Source organism: Osmia bicornis, chromosome 6, assembly GCF_907164935.1.
Source record: "Osmia bicornis bicornis chromosome 6, iOsmBic2.1, whole genome shotgun sequence".
NCBI lineage: Eukaryota > Metazoa > Arthropoda > Insecta > Hymenoptera > Megachilidae > Osmia > Osmia bicornis.
The window spans coordinates 1,114,666-1,131,330 of record NC_060221.1 but is presented as its reverse complement, the minus strand read 5'-3'; the positions used below and the strand labels follow the sequence as shown (position 1 = coordinate 1,131,330).

At 36.9% G+C, this 16,665-nt stretch overlaps 1 protein-coding gene across 3 annotated transcripts in view; it reads right to left on the bottom strand.

Annotated features, from left to right (window-relative positions):
* The window catches only part of LOC114873506 (zwei Ig domain protein zig-8-like), a 135,099-nt gene extending 118,907 nt beyond the window's left edge, over positions 1-16,192 (bottom strand). For 2 of the 3 annotated variants that reach the window (XM_029181907.2, XM_029181911.2), the window contains exon 1: positions 15,534-16,192. The gene's annotated coding sequence lies outside the window, so the exon portion shown is untranslated. Of the gene's footprint in view, positions 1-9,178; positions 9,400-15,533 lie in introns of those variants that run through there. The other variant, XM_029181908.2, reaches the window with a different exon arrangement.
* Between the last annotated feature and the right edge of the window lie 473 nt (positions 16,193-16,665).

Sequence of the window (16,665 nt, the reverse complement as noted above, 5' to 3'; positions counted from 1 at the left end):
ACAATCAGGGGAAAACTAATCGAGCACACTCCCAGAGCACCAGTAGGGATGATGTTCTAATTGCCGTTATCTATTTTGCTAGCGAGGCGACATGCTACCAGCAATTTGTGTTCTAGACTGTTAACAGAGCGACGACGAGGGCGTGAGAAGAGGTCGAGAGGACCCATCGATTTAGAAAGATAAGCAGGGAAGGTTAACAAAGGAAAACCGTGGCTGAGAGAAACGGAACAGAAGGGGAGTAGGCTAATTACGGGGTTAGAATTAACAGGTTACACTATTCTGGACCTAAAAAACCAAAGCACCCTTTGACAATTCTGTTATAGCCATGAAGCCCGGTAATCATTTAATCAATAATTGTAACAAAATTGAAATTTCATTTTATAATAATCGTGGCAACCATCATCGTTTTCTGACCTCCAATTCATTCTACAATTTCTCTTTATTCTGAAACCGAGTACATATCATCTTCTGCCCGCTTGTCATAAATAAATGGTAAGACGTAGTACAAAACGAAAAATTAAGAATAATGATCCTCTTCACAAAAGAACCAAGAAACCGGTCTTCTCATCTCCACCCTATACAATCAAATTTCACAAACACAGAAGAAAATCCTTACAACTCATTCTACCTCGCATTAGACACATCGTCGTATCTTCGCAAAACAAAGATGAAAAGGTGGAGCAAAGTACAGTAGTGAACCATAGAATAAAGAGGTGAAAAGTGGAACGCGAAGTGAAACGACGAAATGGCAGAGAATCGTACAAAGAGGTGTGACAAGGTGAAAGGAAGAAATTACACGCGACGTGAATCGGTTGGGGGTAGAATACGGGACACGATGAATTCGCTGATGTTCAATGGCAAAATTATGCGAGAACGGACGAAACGGGATTCGTCACGAAAGTTCCTTTGGACTCTCGTCGTACAGTTAGCAATTCAGTGGATGTTCTCGGACGGTCGGATGCAAACTCGAGCCCGAGGATGTTCGTGGCAGCTCCGACTTCCTTGATTAGCATACCGGCCGATAATCACCTCTCGATCGACATATTTATCATTCCGTTCTGGTTTGCAGATAATACCTTCGAGTGCACCGAATAGAGGCCAGCCTTTTTGCTGGCGATTGCTCGTTAAACTTCGAAAAACTCTCAATTAGCATTCGTTTGATCTTTGTGAATAAAAATTAGACTATTACGAATAGTACTTATATCAAGTTATATACCGTCACTTTTACTTCCTAAATATACTTTCATGTTGAAAGGAACTAAAATATCCGTGAAAGACAATGTGCAACCTATTTTAATTTAATTTAATTTAACTACCGTACGTAACCAATTTTTCCCGCGGCTTTTTTTAAATATTTTCACACGGAAATTTTATTGATAGCTAAAAAAAGAATTCATCCGTAGCTTATACATGGTGAGCGAAATATCGAATATCAATAGACGCGAGTGTTTCTGAAGCTTTACGAGGTTTTAGTTTATTCGGAATGCCTTCCAATGTGAAACTTTGTGCGATAAATTTTCGCGCGGTTTAGTTGCAAATAACGTACGTTGTTGTGGAAATTTTTAGAGCTAGTGAGAACGAATAGTTTGAAACGATTGGAGGTTGCATCCATTTTACAGAAAAAAAAATTTACAAACAAATGGCACTCAATAGTGATACTGGAATAAATCTGTAGACAATTTTCTAATGCAAAAATAGCACTTTAGAGTGATTCAATCTGTAATTTATCAGATATATCGATTTCCTCTGTTTATATTCCGCCTCATTTCAGGAATGCAATACTATGCAAAACTTAGTAATTTAAAACTGATTACACTGTATTGTATATGTATTGGTGTTATTGATTTCCGTTGCTTCTTTGATATGAAGAATTTACATCACTCGACCCTACAGTAAACTTTATATTTCTGAAATATTATAAATCATATCAGCGATTATCTATCCGCTTTATAAACAATGATGAGTATATTGACGAATGGCAGTATTATGTGTTTAATCATCACAAGTAGACGAAACCGAAATAAGTCATCCGGATCATCATAACGCGTTTCACGTTCCTCATCGAAACCCGGAAATGGTTTAAATAAATTTCGACGATATAATGGAATTCAATTAACGTTGATAATTGCACCGATCACCTCCGTGGTCGAGCACAGATTACTAATGAACATGAATCGCTGGTAGGCATGCAATAATTGACATTCTCAACGAAAAACGCTTGGCAAACGAATCGGCTAAATCGAGGAACGCTTCGAATTTCATGATGAATGGAAGTCAATGAACAGACAGAATGAAATTTATTCCCTGAATAAACGTGATCGTAATCATTGATTCTCTCCCTATAATCTGATTATCTTTATATTTGAAACCACCGGCATGATTTCCAGAAAAGATTTCTATTCGCGGTTCGAGGTGAAACTTAGAAAAAGATCTCTACGGTGGAAGAACGATTTCAAGACTTCTTCTCCCGCAAGACGTTTGGAGAAACTATTTTCTTCTGAATTCTTTGACGAAAGCATCCCACAAACGCGATATCGCGGTTCGATGTAGAATATCCGTGGGTGAATCGTTCGGAACTATTTCTTTCTTATCGTTCGCTCTGCCATGTTCGAGATACCCCTTGGAGAATATTTTCTAACACGAAGAAGTTACGAGACGGACCGCCCATTTTTCGACGAATCTATGTTGAAAGTCTACGCACCTGTATAAACGAATCTTTTCTACTGTAAACTTTCTACCTGCAACGACCGAATCTTTCGACATATAATTGACTTAACGAAATCACACCGGTCAACGTGAATTCAATTATTTCCGTCAAACGAAATTCTACGCTCGTCGAACGTATTCGAAATGCAAACGTGCTACGATCGCGTGCTTTTCCACTTTCTCATGATTTCGATGATTCAAATAGCTACGAAGGTTTCTCAAGAAAAACAAAAATGGAAATATTGCCAGACGCGTAGCTAGAAATAGCCGGGGAACAGTTTCAGCCTTTTATTTTTGCAAATGGCAGGCAACTTCGACTACAGCGTTTACGCGAAATTGCATGAAAATTACATCCCTCCGGAGGAATGAACGACAACTGCGATGGAGGTGAGAAAGAGCATAGAACGGGGTAGATTTACGATGAGGAAGGAAAGAGAACTGCAGTAGCTTATGCTTATAGGGCTGAATAATACGAATGAGGAATATTGAAGAATTCAGCTCTAACTATTGAAAAGAACCATTTTTTAACAATAAACTCTATAAAATAGATAATAACGTTAAGGATTTGTAGATTATTATAGTCTTTATAATCTGAAGAAGGGTTAAAAAAAAGAAATTGAAGAAAATTCTAACAAGTAGCATTAATATCGAATCAATTTTGTGAGGCACAATTGCATTGACTAATTAAAATACACAGGTGTACTATATTGTATAGGACTAGATGTACAAATATGTGTTTCAACAATGTGATTGCGTCGCGTTATATCGACAGCAAAACATGTGAATAGTTTTGAAATCTGCGATCGCGGTTATGTTTTTAGAGAAATAGCATTTCGAATTTTGATCGTGGACCACCGTGATTATAGTAATCATATCCAACGCGTTTTCAACGCGACATCATTTCTACCGCAAAATTTGAATACCGTCCCCTCTCTTTTGTCCCTCTCTTGACCCGACTAGTTTGTATCATTGATTTCACTGCGATTCGAGCGTTTTAGGAACACGGTTCGTTACTCGTGTTCCGGACGTTATGTCCATATAATTGCTGGAAAGAGATAGAGAGAGATGGTCCGGTAAATAAAAGCATCCATTACGCTACATCCGTGAGTATCCTTCTTTCAATGTAAATACGGTAAATATATCGTGTGCTGGTATTACTGTGCCAGCACACAAGAAACAATTTACAACCAAAAATTGAGAATATTTGTAATTTTGCACTGATGTGTTGGCCGAAAGTTTCATGCTTCAAAAATTTATTTTTATTTAGCATTTTAGCAATTCGAAAAATTGATGGCAGAAAGCTTTTAACCAGTTAATAATAAATTTTTTAGCATGCACCATGATCAAAAATTAAAAATTTAATTTTTAGAGAAGATGTTTCATCTACTTTAACAGGTCCCATGAAAGCTTCAAATTAGATATGTACATAAATTATATCGTAATGCTTTGTTATAGGAACATCACAATTATACTATATTCGTCACGCTTTCATTCCATTTTATCTCCGCTTTAGCTCCAAGTTAAATCAAAGAGTATTTTTCCTGGCTTAATTAAAACTGTACCTCCGACAGACATTATGAGACACTAGTAGCTCCCGCCATTAAAATAAATATGTTGAAAAAATATTTAACGACGTGTATCTACGTTATTTTTAACACTTGAATAATCAAACTCATTAAAATGATGGATTCTAGGTTTCTCATTATAATCTATATAAATTTTATAATATTTAACGATCCAAAATTATATAATTTTTTTTCTAAATTACTATTGATATTAATGTCGTCAGAATTAAAATTTTAAGAATTCCTACTCCTCCTATGTCGTCATTTTTTCTAAGAAAGACTATTTATTGAACATAATTTCATCTCTAATAACCTTTTCCAATTCTATAAACCATCATATAGATACCTAAACTGTCTTATTTGTAGTGTGTACGTTATACAAGTGTACAACGCGAGGCAGTTTGATCCATGCATTATGATCCATTGATTAACATTGACTCAAAGCACTGCGTAATCGTATCCAGATTGCACGACGCGGCACAATTTCGTAATTGAACGTCCGGCCCGTTTGTTTCATCGCGTTGCTTCGAGCAGCCTGAATTTTCCCATTTGACTTTCAGCAATTTCATCGAAGAACAAAGCTTCATAAAACGCTGTTATTTGATTGAACCCGCCGGCGCGGTGTATAAATCTGTGCGAATTCTCGGCGATACGTTCGGAGAAAGCAATAATTGCGACTAACTGCAACCGAAAATTTATTTTACTCGATCATTCGTTCCTGCTGCGCCAGTTCTAATTACTCGGCTATATTTTTGTTCCTACCTATATTTGACGTTTCAAATATCCGGATATTTATCAATTGAAGCTTCTATTCTTGTCGAAAATTAAATGAATTTTCATCCTTGTTTATCTCAAATTTAAGTTTTTCTAAATCGGCAAAAATTCATTTCAAAATTTATAATAGACACGGAATATTAATTTGATGCAAGTGTAAATTTGATATGTTAAAGCTATCAAATTCGGCGACCGCAGTTGTCAAGAAAACCGTATTGTAAATCTTAAGTAGCATAGCTCAATATTCGCCGATCCGAGTAGGCGACGCATAATAAAATACAAGACGAGAAGGCTTGGAGGCAATGCCAAAGGAGTTCGTACATCGTGACGGTGAATCGTTCATTCTTATTTCCGGGATTGCTCGACTTGTACCACTGACATGCTTACAGCAGAAAGAATCGCTTTTATCGGAAGCCAGCTTCGATGATATTTACGAGCTTTCCTGCATGACCTGCGCGCGATTTCACGCGTACCGTTGTAATACATAAATCCTTCCAACCATACGATGGGATCCGATGTGGAAACTAAATTGATGCTTCTTTTACATAGTTAACAGTGCCTTTCTACATATGACATAATTTTGACTTTTGCAAAAATTTCACTGCAAATCTTAATATTTTTTTTTTTTAATATTCTGAGATTTAACTACCTTTATACTCAGTAATACACAATAAAATAGAACGAGTATAATTTAGAGGGTCGATACATTAGCTAACTTTTCCCTGATTCGTAAAAACCGAAGGAAATGTTGATGCAAATGATGCAAGTCGCCTCTAATAAACGTCGCAGGACACTTGATTTATACCGTCACGCTTGAATCGTAGATTACCTTAATCTTAAATCAATTTCAGACAGGTTTTGCACAGCACTCGTACCGAAACGTAGGTACATACATTAAGTCGTTCTGTACCTTTCCTACGTGTCGTTTGCAAACTGATTACAAATTTGCAAATTGTTTTTTCCCGTCGTTTTTAATATATATTCCACATTTCTGGATCACGATTAACCCAATTTTACCATTCGAGGATCAAAACTTATTTTCATGAAAAAAAGTGGTTCAAAATATTTTACACCGTGTTTTTCATTTATGTTTTCATATAAACGCTCGGCATTCTCGATTGTTTAATTACTTACACGATATTCTGTAATATCGCATAAAACAAGCTTATTTCAATAACAATTACGATACAATGATTCAATTATGTTCTGCTTAAACAGTACACAGGTTACTTCATATGTTTCCCAGTATAATTATGCCAATGTTCTCTATTAGTAGAAATAAACGAGGCATGTTACATAAACGTTGGCTTATAAATGCTTTATTAACTTGCAACAACGGAATGAAATTCATCAGAAACAGTTATTGACAGTGTCGATTACACATGGACAAAGAAATTTCAACAATAAATTGTAAACAGAAATCGCGTAAATAAATTAAATTCATGCTGTTGCTCTACTTTGAAATAATATTGCGTTAATAACAAAATAAAGTGATTGTATCATCTGTTATCGTTTCATAATTCTGGAAAATCGAAACTCAGTTGAGTCCATAAGGCAATAAGATGCAATCTTGAAATTCAAAGTTTCAAACTTTCATCTCTAAAAGTTCGGGTACTTTGAAAGTTCGACAAGTGGAAGGTTCCAAAGTTCAACTGGTTCAAATGCTTCTGCTTCGTGTACTAACTACCCTAGTGCTGCGTTCAAGTTTCAGCTTCCTCACTCAGAATATCGGGTGTTAAATTTACCCGTATAAATTTGACTACAGCTTTACAAAATTTTCTTCTGTTAGAATTTTATTGCAACACACAAACAAGTATACGATCTGATAAAAGCAAATGATTTCTACTTGAAAGATTTGATTTTCCTTCTTTATGACAACAGTTATTAAGAATTTTTATAAAAGGCAATAGTTCATCAATTTTTATACAAAATACCTCATTTTTGAAATGAAAATGAATCTATAGAATATAAATTATTTTCAGAATTGCACTGATTAATCAATTCAAAATTTTCCATTAATTTAACTGCTATAGAAAAATTTGATAAAATTTACATATTGAAAAGCACAGGATTAAAATTTATTCCCGTTAAAATCCTTCTATTCAAAATTTCATCGGATCAGAATCAGAGAGACTACAATTTTCCGAATTCATTTTATTATATTCTGAATAATAGGGTAATTGAATGGTGTACATTATAAATATGCAATGCAGTTGAATAATTTGAAAATTACGAAAATATTGATTCAGTATTTGTTTGAGGCAAATATTAAAAAAATAAAAAATGGAATAAAGATTATCCTATATAGGACGAAGTGGAAAATAACGGTTATAGCGCTTCAACACGCATGTTACTTTTTTTTCTATTTCATACTCATATTTATGTCGCTGGAAAAATGTATACAAAATTTATCCAGCTTTGCCAAACAGTGTAGATATTTCTGGAACGTCCTGTGAAATCTGTAATATCAACAAATCTGTCACTGGTGAAATCAAAACCAGCCAACTACTATCTGTGCACGGAAGCACGTAGATTTACATGTCGGGATGACCATTTATCAGGTTTATAAGTTGCCGTGACGAATAGGCCAGTACGATGAACCATTTTCACGAAGCGGATTTGAAGAATTTGTTTGAACGCGTTAAAGCTACATACGTATCGCGGTTTCAAGGATTCTCATTTATTTTTGCACTTGAAAAGTATGAATTTCTATATTTTAGATTTATCGTTAAACTGTTGATAAAAGGTTTGAAGAATTCTTTTATAAACTGTAGGGTTTTACCGTACACGGTACTCTACAAAATCTACTATCATATTTAAAAGTACTAGAATAGTACTTACAATTAGTCCATCCAAAAAAAAAAATTTAATAAGTGTGCTAATATTTCTAAGCTTTGGTGTATATATAAATAATAAGCCAACGTTATATAATTTGTAATTTGTAATCCTAATAATAAAGTAATAATAAGATCGACATGCTATAAAGATTTGTTTCTTTCTCTCGAAAATACTTCTGCACTGAAACTTATCAGGACATAAATTCCAGATTACTCTCCAGCGTTATTTATGTCGTGAATATCGAACAGGTCAGAATATCATCTTTAAACGTAATTTATGCAACCACCTTTATTCCTACTACTGTTATACATTATTCACGTGCATAACGCGATGCTTTTGTACACTTGTACAATAAAAGAAGAGGAGGATATAAACAGAATCTCATATCTGCTAGTAGAACATTCATCTCGGAAGATCATAAAACGTAGAATCTTTTCTCCTCGCCATGTAATTTCGAACAGATGTACACACGCATGAATATATATCATAAATTCACGAGATGTCGCCATTTGCTGCGAGCATTTATCTTCATACTCTCATTAAATCTTTTCATTTGCCGTGATATAGCTACAGTATTAACTTTTATAATATCTTTGTTATTCAGGACGTATTCCTTTCTATTGTGGAGATATAAATCATCATAATTGGTATCACTGATAATTTGATATCATATTTGAGTACAATTGAATTATTAAACTGTTGAATATTGCATATTGTAATTTCAAATGGGAGCTAGTTATATTTGGCTGCCATTTTACTTTCGAATGTTCACGTATTTCAGATGGAAGCTAGCAAGGTAGCCATATTTAATTTATCAATAAACTGAAAATGTTTATGCATCTAACATAAGATACGTCAAAAATATTAAGATATATAAAATAATAATTACTTGAATAATTTGGATAATTTGAATTTAATTTCTATATAAAAATACTCATTTTCATGAACATTCGAAATCGTCAGCTTTGTTCTATGAAACAAGAGCTACATGCGTGTATACATTGTTCGAAATGTTAAATTATAGATACTCATATTTTACACCAAAAAGATTAATATCTAAATTTAAACGGCAACAAATTAAATGGTCAGTATTTAAATCCATTTTCGATCAGTAGTTTATTACCAAAATGGTCAGTATAAAAATACTAAACGATTAGGTTAGGTTATGTTAGTACATAAATAGCGAATGGTCAGTACGGAAGGATACTGATATATTTATACACTTCCTATTTAAATACTGACCAAAAGGGATGAAAATACAAGCCAATTTAAACTATAAACATGTTGTTACATACCGACATGAAAATTCATTGCTCCGGAGGCGTCAGCACGGAACTGCAACTTTCACTCACAGCTTCCACACTACTTAGTACCATGAATAAATAATGAAAACACATTTTGTAACACGCGGAATATTACAAATCGCGATGATGCATGAAATACGAAACACGAAACACGTCGCGAGACGAATGTTGATTTAGCAATGTGCTGCGACGCGATTAATGTGTCGGATAGGGTCGTGACTCTAGTCGGGTCGGTTCGGAGAACATCGGGCAGGCTCCGACGGGCCCGACTACATAATTCTCGGGTTCGGTCGAGTATAGTCGGGCCGATTCGGACGAGTTCCCGTGGGCTGCGGCCCACGATCCAACCCTCATGTAAATACTTCATACTGCTTGTCATGAGCATGTTCAAAATCACATCAACATTATGTTGATCTCTGGAATCTCGTCTGCGCGATTTACCTCCTCTGTGTTTACATCCTCGCTTTTCTTATGGATTTACAGCATTCCAAGGCCGGTTTTGTACGCCGCGGAATGTGTGGTAAAATCGAGGGCAATATTTACGGGTGATATGTTCTACAGGGTATCCCAATAATTTAACTTTGATCACCTTAATCATTTTCGTTATTTTTAGAGATAACTCACTCTATTTATTACTCTACTTACTCGCTCAAACAAAAAATTTACACTCTTCAAGATTCGTTATTTAACGGTTACATTTTTCAAAATTCAAATTCTACCAAAATGTTATATTTTCTTTCATATCGCGCAATCCGTTTTGGAACGCGCTGTACACGCATTCTGAAGTTTCGATCTCGTTGATTCGAGCGGCGAAAAGCTCATAAGTCCGAATAGAGTGAGCGGAAGCGCAAGAGGGACAAAGTGTTTCCGGATTGCTAGCTGAAACTGTATGAACGCAAGCACCGCCGTCTGATCCAACTGGGGTTGGGAGAAGGGACGTAGGGCCAAAAGGGATGGGGCGTTGAATGGTTCTCCGCTTCCGTCGAATCGTCTAATCGTACGTACGTATCTGGGACGGATTAAACGATCGAACGGGGTCAGAGAGTCGAGCACGCCTATGTTCTCGAAGCCATAAATTGCGTCATCATTCCAGAGTACGAGGCCGTAATCGCGTCCACGTACCGAGGGCCGACTTTTTCCGATTTTCGATCCGCGATACAACCGCTGCTGTAAATAGCCTTTCCGTTTAAAATCACGCGATCCCCCGGCGACCGCGTCACGCGTATCACTGCTCTGTATTTTCCAAATGCTTGTTTTCTTGTTTCTATTAAACCCCGACAATGGCCTCGTAAAACCACCGCTTCTGTTTAGCATTTTAAGAGGAATCTCGAGTGTCCAACAGCTGTCGACTGATATCAAGTCTGACATGATTTCATGACATAAAACTATTGACATCTTTGTTACAACCGAAATATTAAATCTTCCAAAGTGGAGGACACGAGGGTCAATTAAAGGCACACTCCAATTGGCAAACGTGTCAAGTTTTGTTATTTCTATGGTGGTGAAGACGTCTGAATATTCGACCGACTCGACAGCCGATTCAACTTTCGATGAGTCGTAGCTTGCCAACACTCTTTGCCAAAGTATCACGCGGTTAGGCGACTGCTATAACTTTTCAGCCTTCTCCGTTGCTTTACCAAACTCGTAACAGTCGACTTTACGATGCATTTTTCTTTTAATAACCTAGCATCCATCACGCAGCCTTGTTCTCCAGAGTTTTTGAAATAAAAACGACAGTAGAGGATTTAATAGCTGCTCCTTCGGCACGAAGAGATTCATAAATTCGGTTGAAATGTATTTATACAGATATCTACGAAAACTTTTTTTCATTCGTACAATTTAACAATCATTGTTCATAAAAAATCACCAATTAAAGATAATCAAGATCCAGTTCGAACAAAAAAATCAGCACGTAGCTCTTTCAATGTTTGAAAAAAAAAATCAATGGACAAATTCTTTTCAGTTCGTTAACGTCAATAAATACTCGCAACGTTTTCGTTCGGAAAAGAAACGATGCTTTAACGAAACGTTTAGAATGTTTTCACTGCGTGCTTGCACCACGATGCAAGAAACTGACTTCCGGGAAGCCTGTCATAAGTTGCAGACAATTTTCTCCCGTAGCCACTTCTCCTATCGCTTCTGAGGAAGGAAGGGAAATAAAAAGCGAGAAAATACGAGCAAAAATCCGGAGGGACTCGGCCAGAGTGACGAAGACGGATGATCGTGACGGAAGCTTAATGAAAAAAAGAGAGGGTAAGAAAATTGAAAAACGACGAGAGACAAAGGGCTGTTTGTAGCAAGAAAATTGGTTCTGAAATGAAAAAGATAATTTCAATACATTGTCGGATATTTATGAACAATCATCACGTTATGAAAATTTGTATTCCATTGTAGAAATCGATGATCGATTGATTCATTGCCATTTAGAAATTTACTTTATCAAAGTTTTATAGAAACTGACAGATTCATCTTTAATAATATTAAAATGCAATATCGATTAATATCGATTTGTCACAGTCTTGTTATTTATTAAATATTGGAAACACAATTTATGTCACCATTGTATGATACAAAGAGACAAATATATCAACAGAAATGAATTTTTATTACATTATTATTTGAACCGCTATAGTGATATGAATAACAAGTTTAATTTTTGAAGTGAAACAATATTTCCTTTCGGATTATCCGAAGATGCATTGCAAGACAAATAGGATATTGAGCAATAAGTCTTCCGTTCATGGAAGCATGCCATAAATTAACTTCTCCAGGGCGCTGGGTCTACGATGTGTCAATTATTATTCAGAGGGCACGATTGGAAACCTTTGCCTGGGGAAATCTTCTGACAAATCCCAGTCATACCGAATCTTACAGGAAAAACGTATAAATCGAAATGAAGAATCGAAGGTTTCGAAAAGAGTCAAGTATTCTAGATACAGTTAACACGATTGCTGGTGACAGATGCTATAAATTTGTTCTCATGTAACAATTGGACGAAGAAGATAGAAAATCACATTGGAAACTTCAAAGGAGGGTAGTATATGCTGACCCAGTTACGTGAATCACCCTGTAGAATGTCTTTCGAGTATCCTTTCATAGATGAAAACGTTTGATGGAAGCAAAATGGACACCGCTATTCAACGACGTACAAATATGTTCAACGGAAACGGAACCAATGGGAAAGAAACTCGAATAGAAACAACATTGAACGACAAAGTCCGAGCAGCTCGATCGCTCGTCGAGCTTTTACTGGAATTTTCGACGTTGACGAATTCCCATCTGCGGTGAAGTATGCATGTGTGCCCCCCGCAGACGCAACAGAAGCAGGGAAACACGGCCAGAGTGATTAATCATCCAATCCTTTGACAAAGGCCGGAAAGCCCGGTGGATTTTCGCAACGGAGGTGTTTCCTGCCGCACAGCTGTCGGCTAAAAACGCGGCTTCGAATGGAATTAAAGAATTTGCACCCTGCCTTCGAGATTTCCGACGAATTATCCACGACGTTCTATTTCTCTGATGCCGGAATAATGATGCTTTTTCCGAATTTCCTCGACGCATAAGTAGAACACTTTTTATCAGTTGGAAAGTTAATGGAAGTTGAAGATATATTTAACCTGATTCTTTTATTAGGTCATCATTCGTGACATATTTTCTCAGCAAATATCAAATGTAGACAAATATCATATATTCGCCTTATTATACTATTTTCCATATACTTGCGTTTCTAAATTACAATGAGAGATTAAGGAACAATTACTGTACAGGGTGTTTGGTTACGGGTGGGCATTCTTAAGGGATGGCAGCTGGGTGATTTTGAACCACTTTTACCTTCATCAAAATGCTCATTAAAGCTTAATTTTTGAATTATTAAAGAAAAACACCGAGCACTCTGAATTCGCATAGCGCGCAGGTTCGACCACGAGAGTGTTGGCTATAAACCAACACGGTGCAGAGTAGTTTGTGAACAACCACGATCGAGCATTAATAATACAAAAATTAAGCCTTAACAAATATTTTAATAAGGGTTGTTAAACTACCCTCCCAAAGGATGCCCACCCAAGGATCGCCGAACACCTTGTATAAACCAGAATGATACTCAGTGAAAAGGTAAGAAGAAAGTTTTTGATATGTTGTAACTGAAATTCAAATATTAATGAAAGTGTATTAACCTTTGTTAATATGCAAAGTTTCGATTGCTGTCGTCATACTAGTTGTGAGGGTAAACGATTGTAAATCGACGATCGGGAACGAACTCGAGCATACGGGTTCAAGTTCCTTGATCGGTGGTTTGACCCCGACGATTCAACAACAGACCGTGAACAACGTATACACACATTCTCTTAGTAACGGGAGTAAAGGCATGCCAACATTTGTCGTGACACTAACACGTTGATTTTCTTCCAGAGTTCCTTTCGAAACTTAAGTTAAGCCCGACTTTTAAAAGTTGCACCCCCTTACACCAGCCGAAATCGACGAGAGTTCGTCGTCCTTACGCGAGACCTACTGCGTGCTCTTCGAGTTTCCGCTTGGACGGTTAAAGCTTCCATTCCATCCGGTTTCCCCTCGTATCCGCTCTTCGAGCATCGCATTTCCGATGCGACTAATGTTTCCAACAAATCCACTCTACTGATGTTGTTAACATTCCGATTTGTGGCTTTGATGATCTGTTGCGGGGTTGTTGAAAAGTTTTCAGTTTCCGAGGGCTGTTGTTCGGGGGATTGTTGTTGACTTTGTGTAAATAAAATTTTTAGAAGATTCTTGGCGAAATTTTGGTATAAAAAAAGTGTCTTTTAATGGCCCAAAATATTTTGATAATTGTATTTTAAAAATTGTTCGATTGGTTACTAACAAGTAGTTGGTAAATTTAAATTACAGATTTGGATGGGAAATTTTCAAATTTAAGCATCAACTTCTCTGCAATATAATTTGAGTGAGTTCGAAACAAAGTAAGTGGAGAGGTCGTGAATTTATCAACCAACCAAATTGCTTAAAAAACCATCCGTGAAGTTACAAATTAATGTTGATCTAAACGTTTCTGTTAATTATGAGTTTGATAGTTCCGAAACACCTCTCGTCAAGTAAATACATAACATGAACAGTTCTAATATTAATGATTTACCACCCTTCTCGTGATGTTGGAACAAAGATGTGTTTAGTATGATAACAGAGCACTTGCTAATTATCTCGTAATAATGTAGAATAGGCAATACAAACTGGGTATTGTGTTAATTATTTATGTGATTACATATAAAACGGGAATAGGAAACTGTATTTATACTACCTTGCACTGGTCATAATAATAAGGCAAATTAAAATAAGATAAATTAAAGAGATTCTATAAATTTGTCAGATTATTCTATTGATCCAACTAAAGCGAAAGATACTAGAAAAATTTTATTAAATTTCAAATAAATCAAATTATCCTCTGTCACGATTAAATGAATTTAAATTTATTAAAAAGGCAACTTCTCTTTTGGAGATTAAACAAATTTTCCTCGCTTTAATTTCAGAGTAAATTAGCAATAAAAGAAGAAAAAAAAAACGATTACAATTTTTGTAAAATTGAACATTGAAATATGATTGAATAAGATTGAATAAAATTTTTAGAATTTAAGGGCTTTTATGTATTATTCTGATTTTTGAAATGTAAATGTGCAAATCAATTTTTGTCAGTGTCGTGATATTCTCGCGTCCAACCTCACTCGAATATAATTGAAAACAAATAACAGCTTCATGGAACGATGGTCAAGAAACAAGCCATCGTTTGTAATAATTGGAAATGTAAACGAGCCGTAACCTTCGGCGTTGGTACATTCTAATTTGAATTTTAAAGTTATGTTCAGCGAATGTTTCGAGTGTCGCGTTATTAGGAAACGTCGAAACCGATGCAACCTTAATAACGACATTTATCCTGCGATTGCCTACAAATTTACGCAAATTCTTTTAACGAGTCACAGTCACGTAATGTACATTACGATCTTTCGTTCATCGATCACATTAGTAAATATTTAAATAACTTAATAAGTACAGAGTGGCATGAAACGAACATGTATCACCTGCCGCGATGAAAATTACCATATTACATTCAACCCCTATGAAAAAAGTGAAACGAGTCAATGATTGTGCAGAAAAGAGGGCAAATATTCTTATAAATTTTAGAATCAATATTTCTTATCAGTTTGTAATCTGACAGGTATCTAAGAAAACCATGACTATCATTAGGACGAACAATCTGCATGATCGTAAAAAGTTTATTCAATTTGTCGAATCTGGGTAGCAAATAAAAGGTTCGCAAATGGATGTCGCAATGAAAGGGTAAAACACAGGAACATACAAAGGTGCTTACCTTTTGATGGATGATCTCAAGGTACGAAAACAGTGAACTTAATGCTTCTTTCTACTTGATCCATCTCAGAGCAGTTTCTTCTGGCCGCGGATGCGGTGGAGGAGCTCTCGATGCTCGATCTTTTCTCGTACGTGACCAAAGAGAAGCCTCGGGAGAAACCAGAAGCAAAACCTTCACCAAAGTCCATTATCCATCTTTGAAACTCCTCGGGGGACGTTCTCGTTCGCGAACTAAAGCAACCAAGTTATTCGAGTCCTCTAACTTTATTTACTTCACAATGCGAGCACGTTCGTTTGTCAACACCTTCACCACCCTACCACCTACCCTTTAATTCGATCCCGCCTTTCCAGTCAAGTTAAGAATCCAGTTTCTAAAGTCAACCAACACAATGCACACATCCGAGTTCCATAACACGAACTCTCGTGTTTCGTCTGATCGCACAAAAACAAAACAATTTCACTACACTTTTCACTGGGTCTCGCGTTTCGTCCCGCGGAAAGGGTAACACGGAACCGGCGAAAATCGTGCGGGTTTTCCCTTTCGCCTCCGAGGAAAGGTACGCGGAGGATGTATCGCTAACGCGGCGGAAGCGTGGTGACAAAAAGCGTTTTCGAACCGCAAGGATAGCGTAATCTCGCTCGCGAGGTGCAGCGCTCTTCGCAAGGGGCGCGGCGTAACTGAACTCGACTAACCAGCCCACCTCCTTTCTCTCTCTCTCTCTCATTCCTCTTCGCATTCTCCCCCCCTCTCTCTCTCTCTCTCTCCCACCAATTCCTTCTCACTCACGCAGACGCTGTCCCTATTTCGAAAGATCCGTTCCACCCCGCGTTTACTTGTTCGCTCTTCCTTCGTTTTGGTCCTGTCCCTTCTTTCTTGTCCCTTTCTTCTTTTCTTTTCTTCCCTACCCTTTCGTTTTCTCGCTATCCATCGTTCCGCTTTTCTTTTACCCGCTAAACCTGCCTCATCCCCCCTCGCGGCAAGCCCGATGCGCGAGCATATTTCTCCGTGACCCCCATACCAACCCCTTCTCACCTGATCCCTCAACCAATACTGTCTCTCTTCCCGCCGAGTTTTACTTCCTGTTCTTCTTTCCCTGCGTGTCATTTGCACCGCTCTACCCCCGGCCATTGTC